Source organism: Mesoplodon densirostris, chromosome 8, assembly GCF_025265405.1.
Source record: "Mesoplodon densirostris isolate mMesDen1 chromosome 8, mMesDen1 primary haplotype, whole genome shotgun sequence".
Lineage (NCBI taxonomy): Eukaryota > Metazoa > Chordata > Mammalia > Artiodactyla > Ziphiidae > Mesoplodon > Mesoplodon densirostris.
The window spans coordinates 115,458,575-115,472,654 of record NC_082668.1 but is presented as its reverse complement, the minus strand read 5'-3'; the positions used below and the strand labels follow the sequence as shown (position 1 = coordinate 115,472,654).

Sequence of the window (14,080 nt, the reverse complement as noted above, 5' to 3'; positions counted from 1 at the left end):
AATTTACTGAAGGTAATTTATTGAACTGACTCTTTTTATCTTTAGGTGACAGGAGCGCTAGCTTGAGTCTTAGAGTCATTCAGAATTATCTGGGAACCGTTGGCAAACTGAAAGCTGCTGGTACAAAAAGACCAAGGTTTTTCAGGAAAATGACTGATCCTAAGAAAGAAAGAATCAGAGAGCAATCCTATGGCCCTGAAAGAAAGTCTTGGCCCTCAGAAAGGAGGAGCAATTCTAAGTAAAACATGGTAGTAGTCTCATTTCTAGCATCTCAGCCTCACTGCGGGACAACAATAATGCTGAGAGGTGGAAGCCCTCTGTGGTGCCCCAGCAAGAGAAGGCTAATATACATGCAGATGCATATTCCTAGCAACACTATTCACAATGGACAGTGGAAGCAAACTGTCTTAGTACATTCGGGCAGCTATAACAAAATATCACAGACTGGGCAGCTTATACACAACAGACATTTATTTCTCAGTCCTGGGGGCTGGAAAGTACAAGATCAGGCACCAGCATGGCCACGTTTTAGCAAGAGCCCTTTTTCTTGTTCAGAGCTGGCACCTTCTCTCACTGTGTTCTCACATGGTGGAAGGACCAAGGGATCTCACTGGAGCCCCTTTTATTAGCCACTAATCCCATTCATGATGGTTCCACCCTCATGATTTAAAGAACTTCCCAAAGGCCCCACCTACGAATACCATCACATTGGGCTTTAGGATTTCAACATATGAATTTTGGGTGGACACAAACATTCAGACTATAGCACATCTCAAGTGTCCATCAACAAATGAATACATAAATTGTGGTATATATATTTATATATATAACAGAACAATACTCAGCTGATTGAAGGAATTAAGTGGCTGATTCACGCTACAACATAGATGTACCTCGAAAACATTATGCTAAGTCAAAGAAGTCAGACAAAAGGTCACATATTGTATGATTTCATTTATATGAAATATGCAGAATAGGTAAATCCCTAGAGACAGAACAGAAACCGGTGGTTTCAGGGGCTCAGGGAGGAGAGAACTGGGAGCAACTGACCAATGGGTAGAGGGCTTCCTTTGGGGATGAAGAAAATGTCTGGGAACTAGATGGGCATGGTGATTGCACAACATTGTGCCACGGAATTGTTCACATTAAAATGGTTCGTCTTATGTCATGCGAATTTTGCCTTAATTTAAAAAAATTGATTAAAAGAGAGAGAGTAGGCTTGTATGTGAGCACAGGTATGAAGCATCTAGAGACTTCAGAAATCTTTGGAGGGGGCATAGGAGATCTTACAGGGCATGAGACCCAGCATTACGTGTGTGCATGGGTGGAAGTACAAGCCAGTGAAACTAGAAGTAGAGCTGCTACCATGAACTTGGACCCACTTGAAAGCCTGGGCAAATTCAAGTTTATAGCAGTAGGTGCCAAGAATAACATGCTTAATGTGAGTTGTCCACGCTTAGTAGTTCATGTCATGGAAACTCTATTTGTCCAGTCCCTATTTCACTTTTGCGAGCCCTTTGTCAGGCAGAGGCAGGATTATATGTTTTGGAACCAGGAAAGAGCCCCTCTCTCCTTTGGTGAAATTAACTCATTCATGAAAAGAGTCGGCCTACTGATGCTCAGGACCCTAAGAAAAAAAGGAGATTTTTATGCGTGGTGACCTAAAGTAACTGAGTCTTTTCCTTAATAGCGAGCAACCCTCTGTTAGCCTGCTCACCACTTTAATTTGCCTGGCTTATTCCCAAGAGTGCTCAGTGGCTACAAGAACAAACATCTCACCTCTTTACCTTATTCCAGACCAAGCTAGAGAGTGCTTCCTGGGAAGCGATGCTATGGAAGGGGCCTTGCTTCTGTGGCCAGAGTTAGGATTTCCCTGAGAAACCCTAAGATGACTCTGGGACCTTTGCTTCAGGCAAGACTTCAAGGGCCTCGTTTTTCTTCTGGAGCTCACAAAAGACATGTTAATAAGCAAAGTTTATTCATAATGTAATAATTTTAAAATATTTAAAAGTGCCTTTTTATGCACAGGACGTCCTTTAGAAAGTGTGCAATACAGGTTTGTACAAATGTGTGTATATATATTATTTACCATACTAAATATTTTACACCAGAGGCTCGTAACACTATAATTCTTAGTAATTCTGAGGAACAGAATATTCTAGAATGATAACTCAAATCATATTATAAGTCTGAAAAGGTATCGCTTCATATCATAGGCCCTCAAATGGCAATTGATGAAAAATTATTTATTGATGCTCTCGTATAGGACCATTGCTAGACAATGTGGGGAATATATTCATTGACTCCACAGATATTTCTTAAGTGCCTGCTATGCCCCATCCTCTGTTCAAGACACTGGCCTGGGGCTTCCCTGGTGGCGCAGTGGTTGAGAATCCGCCTGCCGATGCAGGGGACATGGGTTCGTGCCCCGGTCTGGGAAGATCCCACATGCCGCGGAGCAGCTGGGCCCGTGAGCCATGGCCGCTGAGCCTGCGCGTCCGGAGCCTGTGCTCCGCAATGGGAGAGGCCACAACAGTGAGAGGCCCGCGTACCACAAAAAAAAAAAAAAAAAAAAAAGACACTGGCCTGTCTTAGAATGACCTTAACTTCAAGGCACGAGAGATATAGCAATAAACAAAGTAAATAAAGCCCTTATCCTTTGGAGCTTATTTTCTAGAGGCGGGAGGTAGACAATAAATAAGCAAACAAAAACAAAAATAAGTAAATACAGATTGTGATTAAGTGCTCTGAAGGAAATAAAGAGGGACATGTGATAGTAATTAGTAGTATATTAATACTATCTCTCCAGATAGTAACTGGAGAGACCAGTTTCCAATGGATCTCTTAAGGAAGGCCTCTCTAAGGAGGTGACTTTTGTTCGGAACACTGAGATTGAACCAGTAATGTGAACAGCCGTGGGGAGAGCAACCCAATGGAGGAAACAATAGGTGGTTTAAGAAGGAAGACCAGGTGTGGCTGAGGCCTTGGTGTGCAAGAAGAGGTGTAAGATGGGAGTGAAGAGGTAAGCACCAGCCAACACACAGAGTCCTGAGGCTCGTGGGAAAAGTTTGAATTTCCTTCTTAGTGCAATGGGAAGCCACTGATCAGTTTTAAGCAAGGGAGTGACAAAATTCTGGGTGATATATTTTAAAAAATTACTCTGGCTGCCAATATGAAGAATGAATAGGAGGGTGGATACAGAGGAAACGGAGAAATCAAAAGGTTATTTTTGGATGTCCTGAGGGAGATGACAGTGTCTTGGATTTGATAAGGAGTCAGGAAAATGTAGAGACATGGGCAGGTTTGAGATAGGTTTTAGAAATAGAACTTCCGGATCAATTGGATGTGGTATTGACATGAAGAGCACTAAATATCCTCTTGACGGTGGAGACTGTGTCTTTAGTGCCTAAAAGATTACCTTGAACATACATATATTTGTTGAATCAATAAAACTTGCTGAGCATGTAGAAATGTAGGAACCAAACAAGAAATACAGAACAGTGTTATCAAATCCTACTTCGTGTGTTATCTTCAAGAGCCACTAATGAACATCAAAGATAAAACTAGTGGTCAGCTATTCCAGGTTGGGGGCAGGGGAGACAGAATAGGATTAATACATGACAAAGTGGAGCGGAGAATTGTCTCAGCTGGAAAATGGGGTGAGTCAAGAACCAACTAATTGTCTTAGCTGGAAAATGGGGTGAGTCAAGAACCAACTAATGACAGGGTATAGCAACCAAAAAACTGCCTTGCAGGAGGTAGGCAGTGTACATCCTGTTAAAAATATCCTTAATTTGCCTTTTTTTTTTTTTCTTTGCGGTACGCGGGCCTCTCACTCTTGTGGCCTCTCCCGTCGCGGAGCACAGGCTCCGGACGCGCAGGCTCAGCGGCCATGGCTCACGGGCCCAGCCGCTCCGCGGCATGTGGGATCTCGGACCGGGGCACGAACCCGTGTCCCCTGCATCGGCAGGCGGACTCTCAACCACTGCGCCACCAGGGAAGCCCCCTAATTTGGTTTTTAAAAGATACATTTAAAACTTTAGGTCGAAATCTTTTGAAGCAGTGAGCTATTTGCATATATGGATATTGTTAGGCTAGATTTTAAAAGCTAAACCTTGCGAAATTTAAAATACCCAACTTCCCTGGTGGTCCAGTGGCTAGGACTCCACTCTCCCAATGCAGGAGGGAACTAGATCCCACAAGCTGCAACTGAGTTCGCGTGCCGTAACTAAAGACCCTGCATGCTGCAACTAAAGATTCTGCATACTGCAACTATGACCCGGTGCAGCCAAACAAACAAACAAACAAACAAATAAATAAAATATTCATAGATAAATAAAATAAAATACCCAGAGTCTTGCTTCACCTTCCCAGGTCCTCGGTATTGTGCTTTCCAGGGTTTTGAACTGCAGTTCATTTAAGAATTAAGATATAAAATAGGTAATTTCTTTCTTTTTTTAAAAATTCTTTTGGCCGCACCACGCGACATGTGGAATCTCAGTTCCCTGACCAGGGATCGAACATGTGCCCCTGCAGTGGAAGCATGGAATCTTAACCACTGGACCGCAAGGGAAATCCCAAAATAGGTAATTTCAAAATTAGAAATTTGTGGGTGGTGAGAAGACCAGGCAGCCAAAACTCTCAGAAAATCCTCATCTTAGAATGACCTTAACTTCAGCTTCTCCTCCTTCTAGGAGTTCGCCTATTAATGTCTCCTTGGAGCAGCTGTTATCACTGAAACAGTTAAGCCTTTGGAGGTCATAAAGTATGAGAAGGACACATGAACGAGGAAAATCTGAAAAATGTGGTTAGAGTCCACTAAACTTAGCATTAACATCTTAGCAAAGGTTAATTTTTATTTTTTTAGAGCAGTTTTAGGTTCACAACAAAATTAAGCAGAAAGTACAGAGAATTTCCCTGTATCCCTCCCACCCAACTTCCGCCTCTACCAATGCCCCTAACCAGATTAAGACAGTATGTTAAATATGGTGATTTTACATGTACACAGTTTTTCATGACTCTCTTGTCTGACAAAGACAAACAAGTTAAAAGACTGTTTTGCACAATGTACATTTGTGGCAGCTAAGATAAGTTTCTGATAGTTCAACATGATTACCCTTCAATTTTCCTCGAAGACCAAGTCGATCGCTGCCCCATGGGCACCAAAAGCAGCTCCTCTGCTGTTTCACACAGGCTTTCCTGCTGTTGGTGGGATGTGTCAGCTGCCTTCATGCCACCACCTTCCCTGCCAGACTTAAACTGTCAATGATCTTTTTTCCTCAAGTAAATGAAAGAATAAATCTTCTGAAACTAATTGCATATCATGCTGGATTTATCTGTCTGTGTCTTGTCATTGGTCAACTAGGGCTTTGAACTTTGACTGAAATGTAGTTTCATCCTAAAGATTACATGGAGTCAACCCAACCCTCTCTCATGCAGCTCCTGGGAAAAACTGTAGTGGAGACAATTCAGTACAAACATGTAATAGTAGGGATAATTAAACAAATTAGCAGAAATCTAGTGCTTTGATTCATTAGCTTGCTCTTTATCACATACTTATTGTACTTTGGGCCAGATGTGGTGCTTGCCACACAATAGTAAATAAGCCAGCAGTGGCCCCTATTCTTTTTTTTTTTTTTTTTTTTCCTGTACGCGGGCCTCTCACTGCTGTGGCCTCTCCCCTTGCAGAGCACAGGCTCAGTGGCCATGGCTCACGGGCCCAGCTGCTCTGCAGCATGTGGGATCTTTCCAGACTGGGGCACGAACCCGTGTCCCCTGCATTGGCAGGCGGACTCTCAACCACTGCGCCACCAGGGAAGCCCCAGTGGCCCCTCTTCTTGAGGAGCTCTGTCTAATGTGGTTGTTCTCAATGGGCTGATTTTATCCCCTGCAAAGAACATTTGGCAACATCTGGAGACATTTTTTGGTTGTTACGATAGGAAAGGCGCTACTGATCTCTAGCCGGTAGAGGCAGGGGAGGCTGCTAAACACCTTTAATACACAGGACAGCTCCATAACAAAGAGTATCAATAGTGCCCCAAATAGCCACAGCCCCAAAAGTCAATAGTGCTGAGGTTGAGATACTTTAGTTTTATGAATGGAAACATGTTACAGATTTACTGAACAGTTTGTTTGGGGTTGATATAGACATGTCAAACCTGCAAAGAGAAATAGGTCCAGCCAACATCAGAAGAAGGCACAAGGATGCACAGATGGTTTTGCTCACTGTGATGTTTTCAGATTCTAGTGCAATGATTCTCAATCTAAGGGCCAATGTAGAATTCCACATAGAGTCTTAAAAACTTTTGGTGACCGGTTTGTACTTCTACTAGGTATCCAGTAGAGAAATGTGGTGGAGCCCAACACAGAGAGCTGGGGCTAGCCCAGACCCTACGGTGCTCTTCTTTTCCCTTTCTTTTTCTTTCTTTCTTTCCTTCCTAACTTCCTTCCTTCCTAACTTACTTCCTCCCTCCCTCCCTCCTTCTTTCTTTCCTTTCTTTCTCTTTCTTCCTTCTTTCTTTTTCTTTCTTTCCTTCTTTCTTTTCTTTCTTTTCTTCTCTACCTTCTTTCCTTCCTTCCTTTCTTTCTTCTCTAAATTCCTCGAGCATTTAGATAACTGTATTTCACACTTTACTATGTATAGCTTTGAAGCTATAGCCTGATCATTTTATGAATGGAAATATTGTCTTCCCAAGAGATGACACAACGTGAAATTTCATCTATACTTCTTTTTGTCCTCCTTGGCCTAATGTAATGCTAACCATTTAACAGATGCTAAATAATTGGTTCTTAGTGACTTAAACAAAGGAAGGAAAGACTCATAAAAGCTTCAAATGTAGAGATAGGAAGAGAGAGGGGTATCAAATGTGTCATAAGATGACAACTAAGCACAATGCAGTGGATCAGATGGGAAAAACGCTATAAAGACTATTACTGGGACAACTGGTGCAATTTAAATATGGGCTGTACATTAGACGGTATTATGGTATCAAAGTTAAATTTACCAAATTTGGTCATTGTTCTGTGTTTATGTAAGAGAATGTCCTTGTTCATAGGAGATACATCAGGAAAGGGTAAAGGGTTAAGATATCTGCAACTTAAATGGTTCAACAACATATATATGTATATACAGATATAAACAGATGGTAACAAAGCAAATATGGTAGAGTGCTAAAACTAGACACTGGAGGATGAGTGTGTTCACTGTATTCTTTTTAGCAATTTTTCTATAAATTTTTCAAAATAAAGAATTTACAATTTACATATATATAAAAAATACTGTGATGAATATTAACTTAGGCTTGGCAGTTGCTTGAATGCATACATCAAAGAAGAGTGAAAGATACTTTCCTGGAAGTTACACCTTTGCCATTTGGCTACAGTGGAAACAGCAAGGTTCAATTGTGAGATGGAATTAAGCCAGTTAAAAGGAAGTGTCATGCTTTTCTGATTAGGCAACGTATGCCAAAGCTACAGCTGGATGAAAGCCTGTAAAACTTGGATGGAGAGATTCTCTAGCTCCCTATTCCAGCTGAAGGGACAATGTCCAAATGCTTATTTCTACACTGTCAGGAAAAAATTTATTTTTCCATTCCCCTTGAACCTCTAACATGGTAGATCAATGGAAGAACATGGTCAAGGTAAATGTCAGGGCCTAATTCTCCTTTTTTTCCATCCCTCACTTCAAGCACTGGAAATATTCTGACTCCAGTCCAGTGCTAATTCTTTTAGACTACTAGTTTAATTTTTTTCTGCCATGGCACTCCTAAATACCCTGTATTTCTCCAAAGGTTTCTACACCCCCAACACCTGAAACTCTAGAAACTCCATCATGATCTAGAGTGATTCCAGACTATTATATACTCTTATCATCTGCTAACAGTGAAGAAGTAAACAACTTATCATCCCCATTGCCCCAAGTTTGGAACATCCTTGATTGTTTGGTTTCTTGGATCATTCAACAAATATTTAATGAGTAGTACCAAACCTCCTCCTCTCCCAGCCTCTCACCATCTCAGGAAATGGACCTACCATTGCCCCTGGGGCCTGGAGCTGTGTTCACCTTGTTCACCTCTTTTTTTTTTTTGCGGTATGCGGGTCTCTCACTGTTGTGGCCTCTCCCGTTGTGGAGCACAGGCTCCGGACACGCAGGCTCAGTGGCCACGGCTCACGGGCCCAGCCGCTCCGCAGCATGTGGGATCTTTCCGGACCGGGGCATGAACCCACGTCCCCTGCATCGGCAGGCGGACTCTCAACCACTGCGCCACCAGGGAAGCCCCACCCCTTTTTTATATCCGCAAGGACATCCGCAAGTTCTGCCAGCTCCACATTCAAAATACATCTTGAGTCCAGCCACTTCTCACACCCTCATCCTAACCACCATCACCTCTCACCTTGACCACCAAAATTGCCATCTTATGGAGCTGCTTCCACTCTTACCCCAGACAGTCTATTCTTCAAAATGCCTTCTGAATGAACTTCTCAAAATATAAATCAAATAATATCGTTTCCGTTTTCAAAACCATCCCACAGTTCCCATCACACTGAATAATTCACAGTTCTTAATGGGGCCTACGAGGCCCTAAATACTCTGGCCCCTTCCTACCTCTCCTACCATTTACCACCTGGCTCACAAGGTTCCAGCCACCCTACCTTTCTGCTGTTCTTCCATCATCCCAAGCCTTTCCTGCCTTCAGGCCTTTGTATTTGCCATTTCTTTCCCCTGGAACACTATTCCTGAAGTGCTCCAAGTCGTCTCCTCAGAGATTTTCCCCAATCCACGCAATCTAAAATTATTCCCCCCACACCACCCCACCATCACTTTTCATTCTTCTACCTTATTATATACTTTTTTTCATAGCACTTACCATGAACTGAAAATACAGTATATATTTATGCATTTGTTTGTCTTCCATCAGAATATCAGCTCCATGAGTGCAGGAACTTTCTGTGTCTTGTTCACCACTGCATCCCCAAGCCTCTAGATGAGGGTCTAAAGCACAGAAGGAGCTAGATCAATATTTATTGATGAAATGAATGCATAAGTAATGCTCTCTGACCACTTTTCTAAACAAAGCTCCCTGCTCCAGAGGAGCTAGCCTACACTTAATGTTGTTGGAACCACTGTCCTCAGAATTCTTGCTGTTAACTGTTCCCTTGTCCTCCTGGGAGCTCTTTTTTAAAAAAATTTTATTGGAGTATAGTTGATTTACAATCCTTGGAGCTCTTAAAAGCCAGGAATGTGAGAAGGTAGAAAAAGAGAGTTACAGTTTAGAAAAGATCCATTCACTTTTCAGGTTTGGCATTACACATTGGTAGTAGAGTAGGTGCCCACCTACTGATAGGAAAGGCCACTGTGATGAAAAATACCTTCTCTACTAGACTATTACATACTCTGAAATTCTACTCTTCAGGATTAAATTATCAAGTCATCAACATCAAGGTGGTGATTCTTCTTCTATTATTCATACCATTAACAAATTCTTAATAAAAAAATGTTCTTCTCTATCCTCTGTGCCTAGCACGTGACTTGCACGTATACATATTCAGTAAATATCTGTTAAATAAATGAACAGACTCTCCTTGAGTTTACTGCCCCATTTTCCTTGCCATGCACTTGTCCCTATTCTACATGTCTTTCCTTTACCACTTCAAACTCTGATAGTTCCTTTCTACCTTTAATTATACACCTGGATTTTTTCCAGAAATAAATATGCTAGCTACTGGTTAACAGCAAAGACCTTGGCATCTGAGATGAAGGGCACACATGTTTTTCTGAAACCTAATGTCTTCAGCCTACCACTCAGACTTGCCACAGGACTTATTCTGGCCCACGTGTTCCAAAGGTACCTGCCTGCCTTCCTACCCTGAGCCCCCCACTGCGAGGTGGCTAGCCTCCCCACTGTCCTCTGTGTCATTTTTACTCTCACCTTTATAACTGCTTATGTGTTCCTCCACCCTCTGCTTCCTTCAGCCCATGGAAGTAACGTTCATTCTTTAGGATTTGGATCAAAGAACATCTCAGACCATGCTAAGCTAGTTAGTCTCGCTTTCCTCTGAAATCCTATAGCAATAAGTATTAGTACCACTTGGGTTTTTTGGTTGTTTTTTTAAAAGTTTATTTATTTATTTATTTATTTATTTATGGCTGTGTTGGGTCTTCGTTTCTGCGTGAGGGCTTTCTCTAGTTGTGGCAAGTGGGGGCCACTCTTCATCACGGTGCGCGGGCCTCTCACTATCGCGGCCTCTCTTGTTGTGGAGCACAGGCTCCAGACGCGCAGGCTCAGTAGTTGTGGCTCACGGGCCTAGTTGCTCCGCGGCATGTGGGATCTTCCCAGATCAGGGCTCGAACCCGTGTCCCCTGCATTGGCAGGTGGATTCTCAACCACTGCGCCACCAGGGAAGCCCAGTACCACTTGTTTGAATACATAATTACATATTATCCTGGATCACAATCTAATTCTTCCTGCACAATCTAATTCTTCCTGCATTTATCTTGTTTCTCCAGTTTGATTGTATAATCAGGGAATATATTTTATTTTTCTCCTGTATGTCTTATAAATTTCACGCAGAGCCCAGCTGGTTGCTTTTACACAATGCTAGAGCTCAATTAGTACTTGCTGAATTTCAAAGCATATGAATTAAATGCATTTACCACAGGAGAAATGTAACTGCTCTCTAAATGGTTTGGATAAAGTCAAAGATGAATACCAGGGCTTCCCTGGTGGTGCAGTGGTTTAGAGTCCGCCTGCCGATGCAGGGGACACGGGTTCGTGCCCCGGTCTGGGAAGATCCCACATGCCGCGGAGCAGCTGGGCCTGTGAGCCGTGGCCGCTGAGCCTGCGCGTGCAGAGCCTGTGCTCCACAATGGGAGAGGCCACAACAGTGAGAGGCCTGCGTACTGCAAAAAAAAAAAAAAAAAAAAAGATGAATTCCAGGTCTTAGCATTAATAACAATGTGTCCCATCCTAGATCCCTGTTTCAAGACTGAAGGGCTGATGAAGGTACGTAAGACATGAGGTGCTCTTCCTCCCTCATTCTCCTGAAGCCAGCCCTCACCAAATACTGCTTGGCTTCCTTTTCTGAAATTCAGGGAAAAAAATCTCACCACCATATTAAATAATTTGAATCTTTAAAGCATGTTTTTTTTTACATCTTTATTGGAGTATAATTGCTTTACAATGGTGTGTTAGTTTCTGCTGTATAACAAAGTGAATCAGTTATACATATACGTATATCCTCATATCTCTTCCCTGTTGCGTCTCTCTCCCTCCCACCCTCCCTATCCCACCCCTCTAGGAGGTCACAAAGCACCGAGCTGATCTCCCTGTGCTATGCGGCTGCTTCCCACTAGCTATCTATTTTACTTTTGGTGGTGTATATATGTCCATGCCACTCTCTCACTTTGTCACAGCTTACCCTTCCCCCTCTCCATATCCTCATAAAGCATGTTTTTTACAGAACTCATCCTGGTAACAAAATTATTTAATCTTTCAACTAAAAACAAACTCCAGATATATTAAAAATTAAGTTGACCTTCCATCACTGGAACTGTCTATCCATCATGAAATTAAGTGATGAATGCCTCATTTCAGCTCTGGAGCATCCCGTCCCACCAGAAGAAAGGAAGCTATTAAAGATTACTTGGTCATATCAAAAAGAGTCAAGAGCAACTTCACCAAGTTCCTACTAGCAAAAGATGGGATAATTTCAGCAAAATCAGAACAGTAACTGCAATAAATTTTGATTTACCAAATGTGTTTGAAATCCATAACTTAGTTTTAGAAAATCTGATAAAGTTCATTTGTTACCTTATAAAAATGCCAAGTGTCAGATGTGGAAACAAACTTATGGTTACCAAGGGGGAGATGGGGAGGGGCGTGGGATAAATTGGGAGATTGGGACTGTCATACACATGCTACTATATGTATCGATAAAAGAGGTAACTAATAAGGACCTACTGTATAGCACAAGGAACTCTACTCAGTACTTTGTAATGACCTATATGGGAACAGAATCTAAAAAAGAGCGAATATATGTTTAGGTATAACTGACTCACTTTGCTATACAGCAGAAATTGACACAATATTGTAAATCCACTGTACTCCAGTAAAAAAAATTAATTAAAAAAAAGTCAAGTGTCAACTAACTTATTGAAAAACTGGTACATTTCTTTTTACAGAAATATTCTGGCTAATTAATAAAGGAAGAATAATAATGGAATATCACCCTGATAGATTGTATTACTGACCCAATTATTCCTTCTAAAATCCACACCCTTTTCTATGTAACTTTGCAATGCCCTCCTGTTGAGCCACCAGGTGTCAAGTTGATAGATTAGGACAACAGCCAAACTGAAGACAACAATTAAGCCTGTTTCATTTACAGTAAGTCCCCTACATACGAATGAGCTCCATTCTGAGAGCACGTTCGTAAGTCCAATTTGTTCATTAAGTCTGACAAAGTTAGCTTAGGTTCCCAACAAAGACAATCGGCTATATAGTACTGTATGGTAATAGGTTTATAATACTTTTCACACAATTAATACATAAAAAAACAAACACAAAAAATAAAGAAAACATTTTTAATCTTACAGTACAGTACCATGAAAAGTACAGTACAGTACCAGCTATATCACTGCTGCTTTTACGATTGCTTCTGGACATCCTGGGCTTGAAATAAAGATACTGTACTGCTGTACTCTATACAGTGCTGTACTCTATACAGTACTGTACAGTAAAGTACATAAAAGCACAACCACTTGTAGAGGATGCACGCACATGACAGTGTATGCCAGAAACATGAACTAACTTACGTGATTAGACATGGGAATGCACGTTTGTTCTTTGAAAGTTCACATCTTGAAGATTCGTATGTAGGGGACTTAACTGTACTGCAGAAATGTAGGTAAGAGGCAAAAGAGAAAGGAGCCATCTCCCCAGTGTTCCAGTTTTCCCCGTGGAATGACACTGGACTAGGGTCAGTTGAATGCCTTGCAGAGAGGGAGAATCATCTCACTTCTGAGAATCCCTGAACTTCTGGCCTTTTTTTGTGGATCCAGGGACTGGAAGGAAAGAGAGAAAGAAGGGCTCAGAGGGCAAAAGTCCTAAGTCAAAGTGGAGACAAATGCCTCAGCCAAGGCTCCAATTAGGGGGTCTTGGAGGATACACCTGAGAAGAGCCTCACTGAGGTCCCCAATAAAAAGAACTCTGAATGGAGGCACCTGGGCCAGGAATGTCACCATGTGTAAGAACATGACTGGTGGGGTGAGGCGGGCCTGGATCCTCAACTGTACCTCCAGAGATTGTCGTGTACTTTGTACGAAGTCTGGCGTGAGGAGGGCAGCTTCTCCCCCTGAGGTCTGCCAGGCAAAGCCTTGTAGTGGCCTATGGTCAGGCCTGAAACGTCATACATAGAACTTTGGCTGCAGCCTGGCTCTTCACTACCCACTGGAGGCAGGATTACTACCTCTTGACTTTGGACTTGGGGCATATGACTCGCTGTGGTGAACAAGATGAGGTGAACGTGGTGGTAAAGAAGCTAAATAAATACTTATTATCATGTGCTACTGAGATTGTTTGATCCTTTCTCATATAGTAATATCGATAGCTAACTGATACAGTATCCATTTTGCAACCCAAAATGGGTTAATTAATGGGTCTAGGCAGTGACTGCCAATGTTAAAACAAGAGACAACCAGATATGATGTGCCTCCTGATAAAAGTATACAATGCCAGCCATGAAACAGCCTTGCCACAAATCAAAGCTGAAACTGATCAGACCTCTAGATCCAACTACCAATTTACAGAAAACATAAGTGATGGGAGAACATATCAAACAATACTGAAGTCCAAATTGTGGGAAAGTGATGACAAAAATCCAGTTTCTTAAACAAATAATTTGAAAGGGGGATAAAAAAGGAAGGAAGGAGGGCTTCCCTGGTGGCGCAGTGGTTGAGAGTCCGCCTGCCCGTGCAGGGGACACGGGTTCGTGCCCCGGTCCGGGAGGATCCCACGTGCCGTGGAGCAGCTGGGCTCATGAGCCATGGCTTTTGAGCCTGTGTGTCCGGAGCCTGCGCGTC

The 14,080-nt window shown here is 42.3% G+C and overlaps 1 protein-coding gene across 3 annotated transcripts in view; it reads right to left on the bottom strand.

Annotated features, from left to right (window-relative positions):
* SLC35F5 (solute carrier family 35 member F5) overlaps positions 1-14,080 on the bottom strand; it is a 178,590-nt gene that overhangs the window by 52,607 nt on the left and 111,903 nt on the right. For 2 of the 3 annotated variants that reach the window (XM_060107151.1, XM_060107152.1), the window contains one exon: positions 8,868-8,992. The gene's annotated coding sequence lies outside the window, so the exon portion shown is untranslated. Of the gene's footprint in view, positions 1-8,867; positions 8,993-12,814; positions 12,986-14,080 lie in introns of those variants that run through there. The other variant, XM_060107150.1, reaches the window with a different exon arrangement.